Source organism: Dicentrarchus labrax, unplaced genomic scaffold (genome assembly GCF_905237075.1).
Source record: "Dicentrarchus labrax unplaced genomic scaffold, dlabrax2021, whole genome shotgun sequence".
Classification (NCBI taxonomy): domain Eukaryota; kingdom Metazoa; phylum Chordata; class Actinopteri; family Moronidae; genus Dicentrarchus; species Dicentrarchus labrax.
In genome coordinates, this window is record NW_026136707.1 from 23,285,576 (window position 1) to 23,301,370 (window position 15,795).

The following is a 15,795-nucleotide window of genomic DNA, read 5'->3' on the forward strand; positions in this document are numbered from 1 at the left end:
ATTTCCCAAAAGCCCTTTAAGATCCACAGTATTAGGCTGTACACACACACACACACACACACACACACACACACACACACACACACACACACACACACACCTTTCTCACTATGTCATGCATGAAATCATCTAGGTCTAAAAAAATTGCCTGGGAAAGAGAGATGCACACATAGAGACAATGAATCTTTATCTCACTGAGATGTTTCTACTCATAAATCACATGTGTCACAGTACTCTTCAGTACCTGGAGCATGACTCACTACATTTCAGTAGCAGTGCAGCTAAATCAGCGGTCCTGGTGGAAACATAACGAGGAGACGTTATCTCATGAGGGCTGAGAATGAGACAGCATCTATATGTTCTGACCCTCCAACCCAATATCTTCCCTCTCTAAAGAGAGGGAAGATATTGGGTATTCTCAAGCTCAAGGTCAGGAGCCCCTGTGTCAATTAAGAAAAAGTCTCCTGAAGTCCAGAATTGGGTTGTGAAGGAACACATATGCCAACAAACACCCACACACAGCCCAGAGTAAATTGAACTAAAGGTATTTCTCAGACACCGCTGCTCACACAGGTGATACAGAGAGTCAGACAGAATCAGATTGGATCCAATATTACGACTGAATGGGTGGTAGGGTGTCGAGTCAAGAGGACAGACACAATCAGACTTCAAACTTCAAAGAGAGAGGAGGAATGGTATGGAGATACATATAGACCATTTATCTTTATGGCTGTAATGTGTTGTGTGGTTATTCATTTGCATGCACTGTATATGCACTGTGTGTGTGCGCATGTCATTACTTCCCTCCGGAATCAATTTCCTCGAGGATGTGCCAAGGACAGCGCTGCAGACAGTTTGATTTGTAAAGCTTAAACAGAGTGTGTCTGAGAGCCTCAGTGACAGTCTACCTGAGCCCAATGGGATGACGTCAATAATACCTTGAAAAAACCTTGATATCTCAAGGTGTGTATTACAGAAAAAAAAAACAATTATGTAGAAGGTTGTGCAACTATAATACAAGAAATATGAACAAAGGTGGAGGACTATCATGCTGCCCTCAACCACAAGTCTCATGACACTGACGAGTGTGATGAAAAATTTCTTCAAGACACACAGAGGCAATTGTACAATTCTTGTACTTAAAGTAAAGACAAAAAACGGTGAAATGATTTACATCAGTTAGGGCCAGGCACCAAGAAACATGTGTTTTAATTCTATTCAAGTAGAGACTAAGCAGATGAAAAGACAAGAAGACAGATCGGATTTGTGGAATGTGAGAAACTCATTGGCTGCTTTCCTGAAAGAAGCAGGGGCTGTGACAACATATTGTGAGAAATGATGTGAATATAATAGCATAATAAGTCTATTTCTGTTTCTTAGAAATGCCTCCCCTTTTTCCCCTCCCACTCTCCCTCTTTTACTCCATCGATCTCCACTGGATCATCAACTCGCTAAATACTGAGGTCTTCATCCCCCTATAGTATTGGGGAATGGTGGTGATAATTGCCTAATTTGTTATAATTGCAGTGCTGTACCTTGTCTGCTGTGGTTAATTGCCTTTGAAATCCACCTGGTGTTAGAATTATACTGTGCAAAGTGCTACATCCACTCCGGGGGGACCACACTGTCTGAATGAAACTGATTATGGAAACAAACTGAGCTTTAGCCTGGCCCTGCAGAGTGGCCCTACATTTTCATTTTAGCTAATCTCAGGTTAGCTTGTGATGGTGGAAGTTTGTGTGCTAAGGTAAAGGTGGAGGTGCCTGGTATTCTCCCTGACATATAAATGTTGGTGAATGACCATCTGGGTGCTTTTCTGCTGGTCTGAATGACTGACAAACAGCACCAGCCAGTTGCAGTTTTGCAATTTAGGTCCAAAAACCAGTTATTAGATTGTACAGCAAGGATATCAGATCAGTATTCCTTCTCCTTTTAGCAAACTCCTTAGATCTGGCTCTTCAGCTGCTAAATGCTCCACTATGCTAGTTGCCAACTTTGTCTGTATTTGGTGCTGGGCAGCTGTTGTACAATTCAACAGCAGTTTTCAAAGCTTTTATTTTCCTAAAAACAGATGCCTGCAGCAGTTAGACTTTACACTGAGTGGTGAGGGTGAAAGCACTTTAAATCTTAATTTTAAAGCTTGCATCGTACTCAGTAATTTCCACATATTAAAGGTTACTTAGTAATTACTGGTCATTCCAACTTTTATGATATCTGTTTTACTTGTTATTACTTCACTATTGCAGATAAGTGTAATTATCAGCTTGTGATTTAATGAGTCAAAATTGTTTTCTTGTGTGGCCCACATCTACATTTGCATCTCTGCTCTGCTACCCTGAAATAGGATTAATAAAATCCCAGCACATGCAGGTGGCGTTCTCACAGGGATGTGGTTTTTAGTTGCAAGGAAAAGAGATAACTAGAAAAGAGAGAAAGAAAAGAGTAAGAGAGTGATTATGTTGATAGCGATTAAAGGTGGAAAATCATTCTCAATTCAAGTGATAGGATTCACTCACTGCGAGCATTCTTTCCGGGTTATTCAGCGACCCAAGATGAAAGAGGGACCAGCTGGGAGACGCTGCCTCTTGTTTATCATTATCCCACCGGAGGCAACGGGGGTGTGAATCTGAGAAAACAACTTAAGAATACAGATGGATGGCTTCCCATTATGGATCATTATAGCATCCTGTGGGCCATATATCTGCTAATGTGAGTGTGGAACAGTGCTGTGTATTTTTATTGTGCTTATTACATTTTTTATGGAGGTTGTAACAGTTCAAAAGTTGTTAAAGTGGCCTCATGCAGTTGTTCATAAACATTATGTCAGTTTAATATCACGGTAAATATGCCACAAATCACAATTGACTGGTGTGTGACTGCTAATGAATAATCAAATTATACTGAATAGTGTCCTTATAAGTGAAGACACGGTCACATCTTAGTTTTAAGAGGGTTTTTTAGGGACAGAGGCAGAGAAATTTGCTCACCCCAGACACTTCTAATCTATATTAGTCTGGGCTGCCTGTCAACTCCAATTGAGTAAACACACCTAAGCAAGACTCCATTGTGGACCATAGAGACTGGCGCCGCTTGGCTGGTGTGTCCCCGGGCACACCTCTGAATATGCGTGTTCTGCTTTTCGATGAGGTGTCTCCCCTGACAACCTATCTGGATTCCAGTCACATCTGTGTGTGCAGCGATGCACCGAATAGGCACCTATACCCCAGGATGTGCTGAGCCTTATGGAGGGTGCAGTGGAGTGAAGACACAGCAACAGGACCTTTGCGGTCCTTTAGCAACCCAGCTTCAGGGGGACCTCCATGATGCTCTCGCCTCTCCTCCTGGGACCACAGGAGGAAGAAACACCACCTCTGTGAAGCAGATGGTGGCGATTGCTTTCTGGTGAAATGTCACGCCAATACTCCTTGCGTAAAAGATTGGATTCCCCTGTATCTGTTAGAGCCACTGGGGACTGATGCATCATTTGGAGGAGCTCATTACTCTTTCATGGGCGCTACTCAGCACTCGAAACACACACACACACACCTTTTCCTGATGCAAGAGAGGACTCACACATTCAATCATAAGGTCACCATTAATTAAGCCTCTCACAGCTGTGGAGATGGTGACGGATGGTTGATATTTCCTCAGAAAGCGCTCTCTGTTGTGGATGGGATTTACTCCATCTCTCAGCCAGGAATGTAATTTTTTTTTAATCCAGAGCCATGAATGTATTTGCTTCTGTTTGGTGGTGCCACTGGGCTCTAAACACAACAGAGAGGATGAGTGGATGTGGAGCTAATGACAGTCTGTCACTGCTGATATGTTGTAGACTCCACAAAGAACTCATCTCCCCTTTCAGACCTGATAGGGAAGGGAAGAATATAAGGTCTGCTCTTCAAACACTGTCCTAAGTTTTTTGTTTTGGTCCTCTCTTTCATCCTCAGTCACAAAACCTTTTTTTTCTTCAAAAAAATATAATATATATAAGATGAGCATTAATTCTACAGCTTACATTATATGTTATTGGCACGAGGAGATAAAGCAAAAGACCACAGCACTGCTGCTTTAGCGTTCACAACACCATCATATCTGCAAAGGTCAGAAGCTACCATTATCTGTTGTTTTACAGGAGAGTCTTACACCCTGGAAGTCTGCAACAATGTTTCAAAAAATCTATTTTAAGCAGCTCACTTCACGTTGAAGATCACTGTACCGCATTGTTTTTCAGACATGCATATCTTGATACATCTTGAGATCAGGCAACTAATTATCCATTTCAGGGAGTCTAATGTCATTTTTTTCTGTTACGTTCTCCTTGTGGCAGTAAAGAGGCAAAACAACCTCAGGCAGGGTGGAAGTCCCCAAGGAGGCAATACAGCAGTGATCTCTCCACATTCATTTCTGGTTGAAAATAACTGCTTTTGATAAGGTTGCAGCTAAAATGATTTTATAAAATCATGTTTTGAAAAATTCAAATGATGTAAACTGCTACCAAAGAGACATTATGTAACCATAATGGCATCTTGCTACATTTTTATTACCAGATTCAGACTTTACAGCAACTTCCTGCAAATTAGGTTGATGTGGAGTTATCTTGTTTTAGCCATTTTGCTTTGACTATAATGCTAGTATATTCAGTCCCAATGCAGGAAAAGTAACTTTGATATGTTAGTTGAATGAACAGTGAAGCTACTGTATGGAGGTTGGGGAGGTTACTCTTAAAAAGTAACTCCCAATGCAATATAGTTGCATATTAACATAATGCTTAGGAGACGAGGTTGCAGCTATAACTGGACTTACACTTTTGTTCGTAGCTAAGTCAAACATTTGCTAAAATTGAGCAACTAACAGTAAGATATGCACAAGAAGGTACGAACAGGATTAAAAGTCTAGCCATGCTAGTGACTCTATGAGGCTGTGGTTACAGTGGCCCTTTGAGCTAAATGCTAAGATTAGCATTCTAATATTAGGGATGTACCTAAATTCGAATAATCTACGTTATTCAGGGAAGCACATAATAATGTGATGGAAACCAATATTTAATCTATCTGAAGTTGCTCATTATTATTTGTAAAAAAAAAAAAAGTCTGCTTCACTGGGCATAGTTTATAAAAAAAGTTGCATCTACCTTAATCCAGTGGTTCCTAACCTGGGGGTCACCAAAGATCCACGGGGGTCATGAGGCCTTCTTGATTTTAAGAGGTGTAAGAAAAAACACAGTAGGACTCTCATCTTAGCATTTGGTTCACTTCTGTGGAGAAAAGTAAATGTGAAGTAAATAGTCTAATAGAACAGTGGCCGTCAGGGACAATAAAACACTGAATTTGTCAAAAAAGAAGCCTATTAAATATGTATGATTGTTAGAACCTATTTTAAAAAAATACACAATACTGAATAAATAATCTGCTTGAAATTCATCAAAATCAACAGTTTTTACACAAACCTCTCACAGTTACTATATAGTTCACTATTCACACTTAGCCAGGGGTCATCAGTTTACTAAATGATAGAAAAGGGGTCCCTTAAGGAAAAAGGTTGGGAACCACAGCCTTATTCAATTCAATGATTTCACGCACCACCCGGTGAGCACACTAACACACATCAAACGCACCCAACATTGCTGACCAACAGGTGCAAGCTGGGATTGGCTAATTGCTAAATGTTGACAGTGAAACCTTTAGGGGATTTTTGGTACCTCCTTCAGCGAGGTATGTGAGACATTTCTGCTGTTTCTGACAATGTCTATCACAGCTCAGAATGTTTGTAGAGTTTGAGGAGCTCGGTGGGTTACCCTAACCCTAACCCTAACAGGATACCTTCTCTGGGTAGAAGAGATATATACCCACCCACAGATAAACTAGAGGCCTAATGCAAGAACATTTTTGTATTCTTATCTTAAAGGCATACTATGCAGTTTTCCAGTTTTGTCAAACAGCTACCCCTAGAGTCGCTGCGGCGTACTTGTATTTAACGTTAACTGTCGTAAATACCCCTCACCAGAGCCGTCTCTATATACGGCTCTGCGTCTCTGCACTCACGGCCTGATCCCCTCCCCCCTGTATACCGGTACATGTTCAGTAGGATGGAAGAGTCGGACGTCGAACAGGCAAAGATAGACTGAATGAATGAGAAATCAAAATTTGCATAACTAATATGCCCTGAAAATACTATATAAGGCTACACAGCCTGCCTGTGTGTGAGGAAGTTCATTCACGAAGATGGTACAGAAGAGTTAAAAGATTCAGTTTACGAGCTTGAGGATTGAAGTCCTGCTCGGGATCAAAAAGTCTATAACAACGTCAGCAGTGGAATTAAAGGATCTGTTACAACCAAGGAGTGTGGAAAACATAACGAGTGCTGTGTCACCTGAGGATTGTCCTGTTGCTGAAACGAAGAAGAAGTGGTTTGATATGACAAGCAAGGTGATCAATGACCGCAATTGGAGGGGGTCAAGGGGAAGTCTGCATCGCGGTTCTCACACCATTATTCATTACAAAGCTGTTAAATTGCTAACGAAAGCTTGATGTGTTTTGCTTTACTAATTACTAATGTGTTCATCAATTTGGTGTTGCGCTCTAATCAGTGGAAAAACATGGACAGGTTCTGCACACTGCAACCAAAATTAAAAATCTGTCAGGTTAATAACATCACCTCTCAACAGTGACACAAGTTTGGACGACCAAACGAAGAACTACTAGCAAAACAAACTTTGCTTTGTATAATTAGAACAATAGCGTTACAACTAAAAGCAAAAGTTTCGTCTCAGAAATGGAGTGGTAATTAAACTGTGGAGGTTCTGGTAACTTTCAAGGATGCACATTCTTAACCATCACTACATCACTGTCACATTTCCCTTCCTCTGGCTTCCTGTCACAAAGGAGAGCTTCAGCGCTTTAGAGAAGAGGCTAATCGAGTTGGAGGTGATTACTCTGACAGCTTTTCTCTCCTTCCACCACATAAACTCTAAAAGCTGTAACTGATTGTGCTGATAAAGGAGAGGTTCTTGGCAAATGTCTTGTTAGTTTATAATATTATAGTATTAGCTTTATGTCTCACAGTGTGGTCAAAATGCTACACATCAACTCCAATTGTTATTTTTTTTTAAGTGTCCTCAAATGCCACTACAGTAATTATACTGTTAAACATTAGGATGAGTCAAAAAACTAACAGTGGCTGGGACTGTATAACACTCCACTACCTTTTTTGTGGTTCTCACTGTGGGACCACTTGTCTACAATCAATGATTATACAGGAAATTAACTGTGATTCATGATAATTAGACTCAAAGCCAACTTGGGTGCTCAAAAGAGGCGCCTTGAGAAAAATCTGCCCCAGAGTACTGAGGCACAAAACAGATTTAGAGAATAGCTCAGCTTTCTATGGATATTTACCGTTACTGAATGAGTGTGAGACAGGGAATTGTTGGAGGAGAAAAAAGCTGAATAAATAAACAACCTGTATAGTCCCTTTGGACAATGGAGTCATTAACAGGGGTCATAGTGAGTCACACTGTCGATGCTAATTTTCAGCTGAAGGGCGATGGGAATAATTGGCTTCCGATCATGCAAGACAGAAACAATATCCACACACTATATAATCAATACAGGCAATTACAAACTACTCGACATGCTCTTTAGGTGGAAGTAAAGAAAGAGATAACGATAGATCCTGATCAGCCAGGGACAAAGGGACCAAACCACCCACATTATGGGCTACTCAAACTTATGCAACCACAACGGCTAAAAAACTTTTTTTTTGTCCTCTAGAGGGGCAGCTCAGCCAAAGAGGGCAAACTTTAGCCCAGCTTTGTGCACGTCCTTGGCTCTGAGGTTCATAGGACTCATACTGGCAACACTAATGCTCAACATAGACAGCAGGCTATGGGGGAATCTACTGTATGGACTCCCATGGTTCATGTCACTGAAGTTGTTATTTGTGAAATCCATGTTTTATGATCAAGGTGACACTTTTTTTTAGGTTGACATTGCTGTGACTTTCTGCTCTGCACTTCATAGAGATCACTTCACAGCCACTGTAGCCAGTTCTTGGGTGTCATTTTTTCTCTGTCTTGCAGTTTGGATCTTAGCTGCTGCTCAGACATATTATTGCTCAGACTAACGTCTTCCGTAGATATATCAAGCACATGAGGTGTTTATACCTGTCTGATATTAAATGTAAGACCTATTTGACATTTCATGAACTAAAAGTAGAATCATTACTACGCTGTAGAAGGCAGCAAAGCTAGCATTTGTTTATACAGAAATGTCAAAGATCACTGCTTTAAATGCAGAAGACGGCTACAGAAAGACACTACCATTGATTTTCATCCCCCATAATCAATGTGTACAGCACAGTTTCTTAACTTTGGGGTCATCTCATATGCAGATACGGTCATCAGATTGGAGGGTTCTAAACCAATAATGATGTTTGGGTAATATAGTTCTGAGGTATTTTTGGAGCCTCCTTCACGCCTGTGAAAATAGCATACAAGCCATATTCAAATATACATGACAACTTGACAAGGCATTAATTGCTGGGGCCATGAGAATATTTTGACTTGGTAATTGGGTCATGGGCCATAAAAGGTTATTAACTAGTCTCTGAAGGCTGCAGAATAATGAGAAGAATTTATATTCGCAGAGCACACAAGACTGAAAACACACACGTGTGTCACGTATCACACATCCCAGCCACACAAAGAGTCAGACATCCCAGACTCTCAAACACAGACAGAGCAACAGACCGACACCCCCCACCCCACCTTATACACACACACAGCACAGAGAAGCTCATTAAGGGAGAAATGTGGAGCAGTTGATCACAGGGAGTCCATGCAGATCTAAAGCATTATCGACCTAAAAATGGCACGGTCTGTCACGGCTCTGCCATGGCTATCGACATGCTGTCTGCAGCTGGATGGATGTCTGCTCCCTGACTTTAATGGGCTGCCCTGATATCCACAGAAAAGGCTTTCAGAGATTGATTGGTGGTTTCAGCTGTCTGCCTGGTCAGCCATTCACAGCGTACAGATGAACCACACAGGAAGTCACAGGATCAGCCACTTGTTGTCCAACATCTTCTCCGCAAACTCTGACCACAGTGAACCAAACCGGGCAACTCTCCTCCTCTGAGATTTTTCCACAGCTCTCAGAGTGGGATTAAGTCCCAACTGTTGGAGTCTTATTTTTTGACTAAACTAAAAATAAGCTCACGTTTATTTGTTGAACTCATAATGACCATAAGTAATCATCAGTACTCAGTGTTACCGTGTATATTACTCAGGTACTGTTTCTGAATTTTCAGGTATACTTGTATACTGTATACCCAACTACTACATTTATTTATCTTTAGTTACTAGTTACTCCACTTCAAGATTATACTTTTTTTTTAAACCATGTGACACGCTTATAGAGTAAAATGCATTGTTAAAAACGATGTTTTCATTTAAATAAGGCACAAAGAGGTTTTATATTTTATATTTATATTGTTTTTATTTACAATATTGATTTTTTTCACAAAAAATTTGAGAAATGTCTGCGATGTTTTTTGTTCTCACGGTCGAAATCTTGAAAGTCATGTGACAAAACAATATGAAAAGAATAGGCAGAAAAAATATAACAGTCATACAATTTAAGGACCATTATTGTAATCCCGCTACATTTTTGCACTTTGGACCAACGTAGCCAGGGTATGTTTTTATACATACCGTTGATGAATGAATATGACGACTATGCCATCCACTATATCTATTTTTGATGAGCAAACTGCACAAAAACTACAAAAAAATATTTTATTTCCAAGAAATGGAGTCCTATTTATGTATTATTACATTATCGGCTGCAGTTATTACATTTCAAAGGATTTTTTTAATGCTGTGCCAATAACGTAATAACCAGCCAATAAAGTAATAACTTATTACATTATTGGCAAAAAGTTATTACCTTATTGGCTCAAAAACGTTATTACGTTATTGGCAAGTTATTACGTTATTGGCTTTATTACATTTAAAATGGCCAGAATTATTACGTTATTGGCAGGTATTACATTATTGGCTGTTATTACATTATCGGTCGCTACAAGGTTCATGTAGTGGAACTTCTTTTTTCTTTCCTACCCCATAAGTCATGTCATGACCCCTGAGAATTATCTTGTGACCCTTTGGTAGGGACTTGAGACTTTGAGGTTGGGAACAACTGGGCTACAACATTAAACTGTGTACAAAGTAGTTAGAACTAACTTCACCTGGAGCAGCTGGAACAATAAAATGCTACTTACACATTGATGCATTAGTATTAACAATCTGTAATAGGCCTATATCAGTTACAGGGGGCATTCTATGGAACAAGTGATTTTACTTTTATTATTTTTTATTTAATACTTTCAGTGCATTTTGTTAATAATACTTGTATATGTACTTTAAAAATATGTAGGATTTTTAATTGTAATGTAGAATTGTCTCCAACAGGTGCAATTGTTTGATTCTATTGGCATCTCGTTGAAAAAAATAAGCACAAATGTGAGCCTTGACAAAGTTATAAAGAAATCATTACATTTTACAGTGTTCAAGTTTTTAGAGTCGTTTCATGGCCACCGTAGTCTCTCCCTTGTGCTTGGAAGGGGAGGGAGAAGCAAGGAAGTTTTGATTTGCAATTACACTGCTAGACGCCACTAAATCTCACACACTGGTCCTTTAAGTGCTGCTCAGATTGGCACATAGAACTTTGCTGATACCAGAGATTACCACCATACACAATAACTACTATCAGCACTTTACAGCTTTACAGTTATAACAATTTTATAATGTAGTTATTAGTTGTTGCTGTGCAGTGAATACTGCAACATATACACCTTCCTTTGGATTAAAATGGCTGCATATATCAGTATGCAGTACATATTTGTCTTTAATAAAGCCTGAGGGCTGTTATTACTAACACAGTTCAATGTTCCTCATGAGTGATTATCCGGTAGAGTTCCATAACAAAAATCCTTTGTGATTTTAAATACATAAACAGATAATGTAGACATGCACAGTTCTTGTTGATAAGCCTCCATTTCAAATTAATAAACATTTTCTATTTGCATTTATGCCTTGTATTATTTGCTTTGAGCTTTATGATCAAAAAACATTTAAAAGGCAGTAAGCATGGAAAAACATTTATTTATTGTCGTTTCTAGTCCAGATGGGAAAACCAAACCTCAGGTGACTGAGGCCTCTACAAAAAAAAGTTAATGAAGTAATGCATGATTTACCATTGAGAAAGTTCTCTATTGTTCATTTGTATGAGTGGAGAAAGTAGGTGGATAGAAAAAAAAGCAAGGTGCTGCTTGGAAATTAGTGTTAAAAACTGACAAAAACAATAAAACACCTTGGGTGGATGAAGGAAAAAGGTGTAACAAGCATGGCCACATATCTGACAGAGCTGCATGTGTTTCTGTGTTTGCATACACCTGTGTGTGCATATGTGTGTGTACAAATGTGTTTGTACAGATAGGTACAGTACTTGTTTATGCAAGAATGTGAAAAATAAGCTTCTATAAAAAGCCTATAGAACACTTAAGGTTACAAAGTGTTTCACAGAACGACATACAGAACAATAAAATATAAAGTAAACCACAAAGTTCAGTGAATCGGCTCAGTAGCAAAACATTTTAAATACTTTATAGACCAACCTGATCTCTTTGGGCAACTTGCGTTACAATATTACAAAGACCTGATTATCTTTGGTTTAAATCTGGATTTTGTGAGAAACATCATATGTAGCTAGGTTTCAGTCTACAATGAACCTTGACCTTCAAGCAGGGCTGCAACTAACACTTATTTTTATTATTTTTAATCTGTCGATCATTTTCTGATTAATCAATTAGTTATTTGGTCCATAAAATATCAAGAAATGGTGAAAATGTTAATCATTGTTTCCCAAAGCCCAAGGGGATGTCTGCAAATGTCTTGTTTTGTCCACAACCCAAAAACATTCAGTTTACTGTCATAGAGGACTGAAGAAACTTAAAAATATTTACATTTGATAAGATGAAATCAGACTTAAAAACAAAATAGAATAACAACTACTGATAGCCTTCTTGATGGCTGAGGTGTAAACTGTGCAAGCACAGATGTGAGTCTTACTTTTCACTGGGATCATTGCCTAACCAAGAATTGAACCTTGAGGAACACCTGATATAGGATTATATGTTTTTTTTATTACCACTAAAGAAGACCTGCCATTGAGTGACTGGAACGTGAGAATGCAAGTGCTAGCAACCACAGCCGACCTGTTGCTGTGTGGATTGTTCTAAAATAGATTCTAGATATCTCAGAGAAGACTGCTTTCCTTTTAACATAGAATCAAAATAATCAGACGGATTGAAATTGTTTTAAAAAATAATAGAAAAAATGTTTTCTCTACAAATGACGCAGCCAAAGCAGATTTATAAGGATAGGATTAAATGTCTGTTTGCTTGCGTCTGGAGGTATCCATACATTTGAGTAGTGTGTAGCTCTGTTTACAAATACAGTATATAATGCATATGTGTGCTTGTGTGTGTTGGGCTGTAAAAGTCAGTGGGGGCAGAGAGGCAGTTAATCAGCCACCTCTCTCTTCTCACAGTTTTCTCCAAAGGGACGTGCCAAGAGGCAACCGCTGAGAGTGAGAGACAGTATCTTGATTACATTTTTCATCAAAACAATAGGCTCTCTCCAAGACTAGCAGCCGGTAGCAGCCGAACCATATAATTGAGAAGATGTAATATTGCCAGGTAGAGAAACCTGTTTCCCTCAGGGTTAGAGAAGCAGATAACAGGAACACAAGCATGAAAGAACAATTTTCATGCACAAAGGACATGGGCCTAATTATTGACTACGTTTTTAAAAAAGGTTGCTATTTTGTGGTGACATAATAGTGAGATGAATAAGGAGGAGAGCAGAGAATCATAGATAGACTGAACATGTATGACTTGCAGCATGATGTGGTTGAAAGGGTGAATGGAAATACAGTAATTCTGAAACTCTGAATATTGATCTGAACCGCATGTGCACCACAGAGATTCAGCCTTTGGGGAAAGCAGGGGCTGACTTGGTAGAGGGTTGAAATGAATGGAAAATAATGGTGAAGGGATGGCTCTCAGATGGTGAAGGCTGCCTGGAGGATGAGTCACTCTCTGATCCCTCGTTTCCAAACAAATTAAAGTGAAAACAAGCACCGGAGGAGAGCAGCTTGATGAGCTCTGTGGAATCAATATGCTATTAAAACCTGTCTTTGCCCGCCTCTGCCCATCTGTGCCCCCTACTCGACCTAACACTGACTGGTACAACTTGCTGCTTCCCGGCCAGCACTGCATGGCCTGCTTCAGCTGGCTCACTGAAGGGCTGGCAGAACTTGTTGTTGTAACTGTATGTGTGTGTTTGTGTGTGTGTGTGTGTGTGTGTGTGTGTGTGTGTGTGTGTGTGTGTGTGTGTGTGTGTGTGTGTGTGTGTGTGTGTGGTCAACTGGCACACCCGCATGTACTGCATCTGGCGGCTAGTTTGCCTGTAGGCTGGCATCTGCTGCTGTTATAGAAAGTGTTGTTTTGTAACTAGATCATCACACAAACAACATGCAATGATAATTAGATGAGGTTTCCTTTGCTTCATGACGAGGAAACATCCTGCAGTGGTTGCTCAGGTAGACAGACTCATAAAATTCCCTGGGGGCAATTCACAGCATAAACTCCACCTGGCTTGCAGGTCTTTGGACTTGATTCAAATCAGTGTTTTGAGCACTGCCAGGCAGAGTTACAATACTTTAATGTAACAGCAGAGTATAGCAGGTCAATTTACTTACTGACTGCTCTGTGTACTTTGACTGTATGGCAGACAGACTGGCTGCTGGGTTAATAGCTGAAAGATTATACATGCATGTCTTATCTGACTCTGGCAGAGCTCTCCTTACGGACTGCAGCTCTCACTCCCTCTCTCTCTCTCTCTCTCTCTCTCTCTCTCTCTCTCTCTCTCTCTCTCTCTCTCTCTCTCTCCTCTCTCTCTCCCTGTCTGTGCCCTCTCTCCCTCTCTCACACAAAGGAAATCTAAGGAAAAAGTGAGTGTGTTACAGTTTTAATTGATTTGACACTTTTCTCCAAACTTAAATTGACGCTCTCACAGTATAGATTAAAAATAAACCAAAATCCATGATTGTTGTGCAAACTGTACAGTGTATTAGTGTTTTTTGTAGGCCTTTTTCACAGCAGACATTTTGACTTGTCACAGTAGGAAAAGCACAGCTATTACTAATAACTGGTGAGGAATTGTTCAGTACCGTCAGATTCATGTACTTTCACTTCATTGTGTCACAATTTGAGTGCAGCTAACTGACATACACCTACATAACAACTGACAATTTTAGTTGTCATAGCAGTAAGCCATCCATAACATTAATTATGGCTTTGCTCCTTTAAATGTCCCAGCCTTGTAATTTGTCAGCCTAAATTAAGTGTAGCCATTATCAATGTAGAAGTTACACCTGTGGTTTTCAGCAATGACATGTCAAAATGTCTGCTGTGCAAAAGATCTGTTACAATATGTTTCCTCACCCAATTAGGGCCAACAAAACCAACAGTAAGTCAGGAAGATGTCAATCAATCAGCCACAGTCTGTAAATAGCACTTAATGGCCATGGACATATACAGTATTGTAGGGGCTTTGACAAATTATGCTTATGGTCATAAAATCTTCTTCAAATCATATAAAAAAGTGTTCCTGTGTTAATGTGTATCTTCCCAATAGATTACTGGGAACATAGCCATTGGTATTCTTTTTCTTGTGATTAGAAACTGGCATGATTTCCTGGCTGTGTTAACTGTTTTAACAGCCTGTTGCTGTTGGACTATTTCCTAAAACTCATGCATGTATCTTTGTCTTCAAACTACTGCCTTTCCACTTGGATATATTCCAAAAGATTGGCTTGGAAATGCCAAATATACAGGACAGTTAAGGTATATTAATTGCAGGGTACCAATGTTTGTGTCTGTATTTTTTTTTAATCAGATGTATGTATAATTCTTATCACGCTGAGGTAGAGGTCTGCTGTGTGTTCACTGTGCTCAGCCAACCTGAAAACACTAATGAAATACTGTGTGAAGATGAAAGGTCGAATATTCATAAAAATGAGAAAACTTTCTTTCATGATGACAGCTGTTTCATCTCTAAGACTGCACCTTTACCGTTTTTAAACGAAGCCTCAACCTTGAATTTGGTGTTCATACAGTACAGTAGTTATATAATCTCAAAAGTCTCAAAAATTGTAGTTCAATACACACTAAGACAACAGCTTTAAACATTGTATAATATATGGTAACTTAAGAGTACACTATAGGATTAACTGGTATCAAGCAGGGAATTTGCAACCAACTGATTACCACTCGCCCTCCCAAGAGTGTAGGAGAAACTGCAGTGGCCACGAAACTCACAAAAAATGTGAAAGGCTGTATATCTAGAGCCAATGTTTGGTTTGTCTGTTTTGGGCTACTGTAGAAACATGGTGGGTCAACATGGCAGACCACTGCTCCCTCTGTAGATAAAAACTGCTCGTTCTAAGGTAACTCAAACATGTTTTCAGGTGATTAAACTCTAAAGAAAACATATTATTATATTCAATTTCTGCCAATAGAGCCTTGTAGATGTTACACACTGGAGCTTTAGGTTGCAGTTGTCACCTATGAGATCATTAAAGTCAAATCTTGTCCTAAAACAATTTCCAGCCATTTCCTTCATCAGGGATTATCCATCAGTAGATGATGGTACATGATTCACTGACAGTCCCC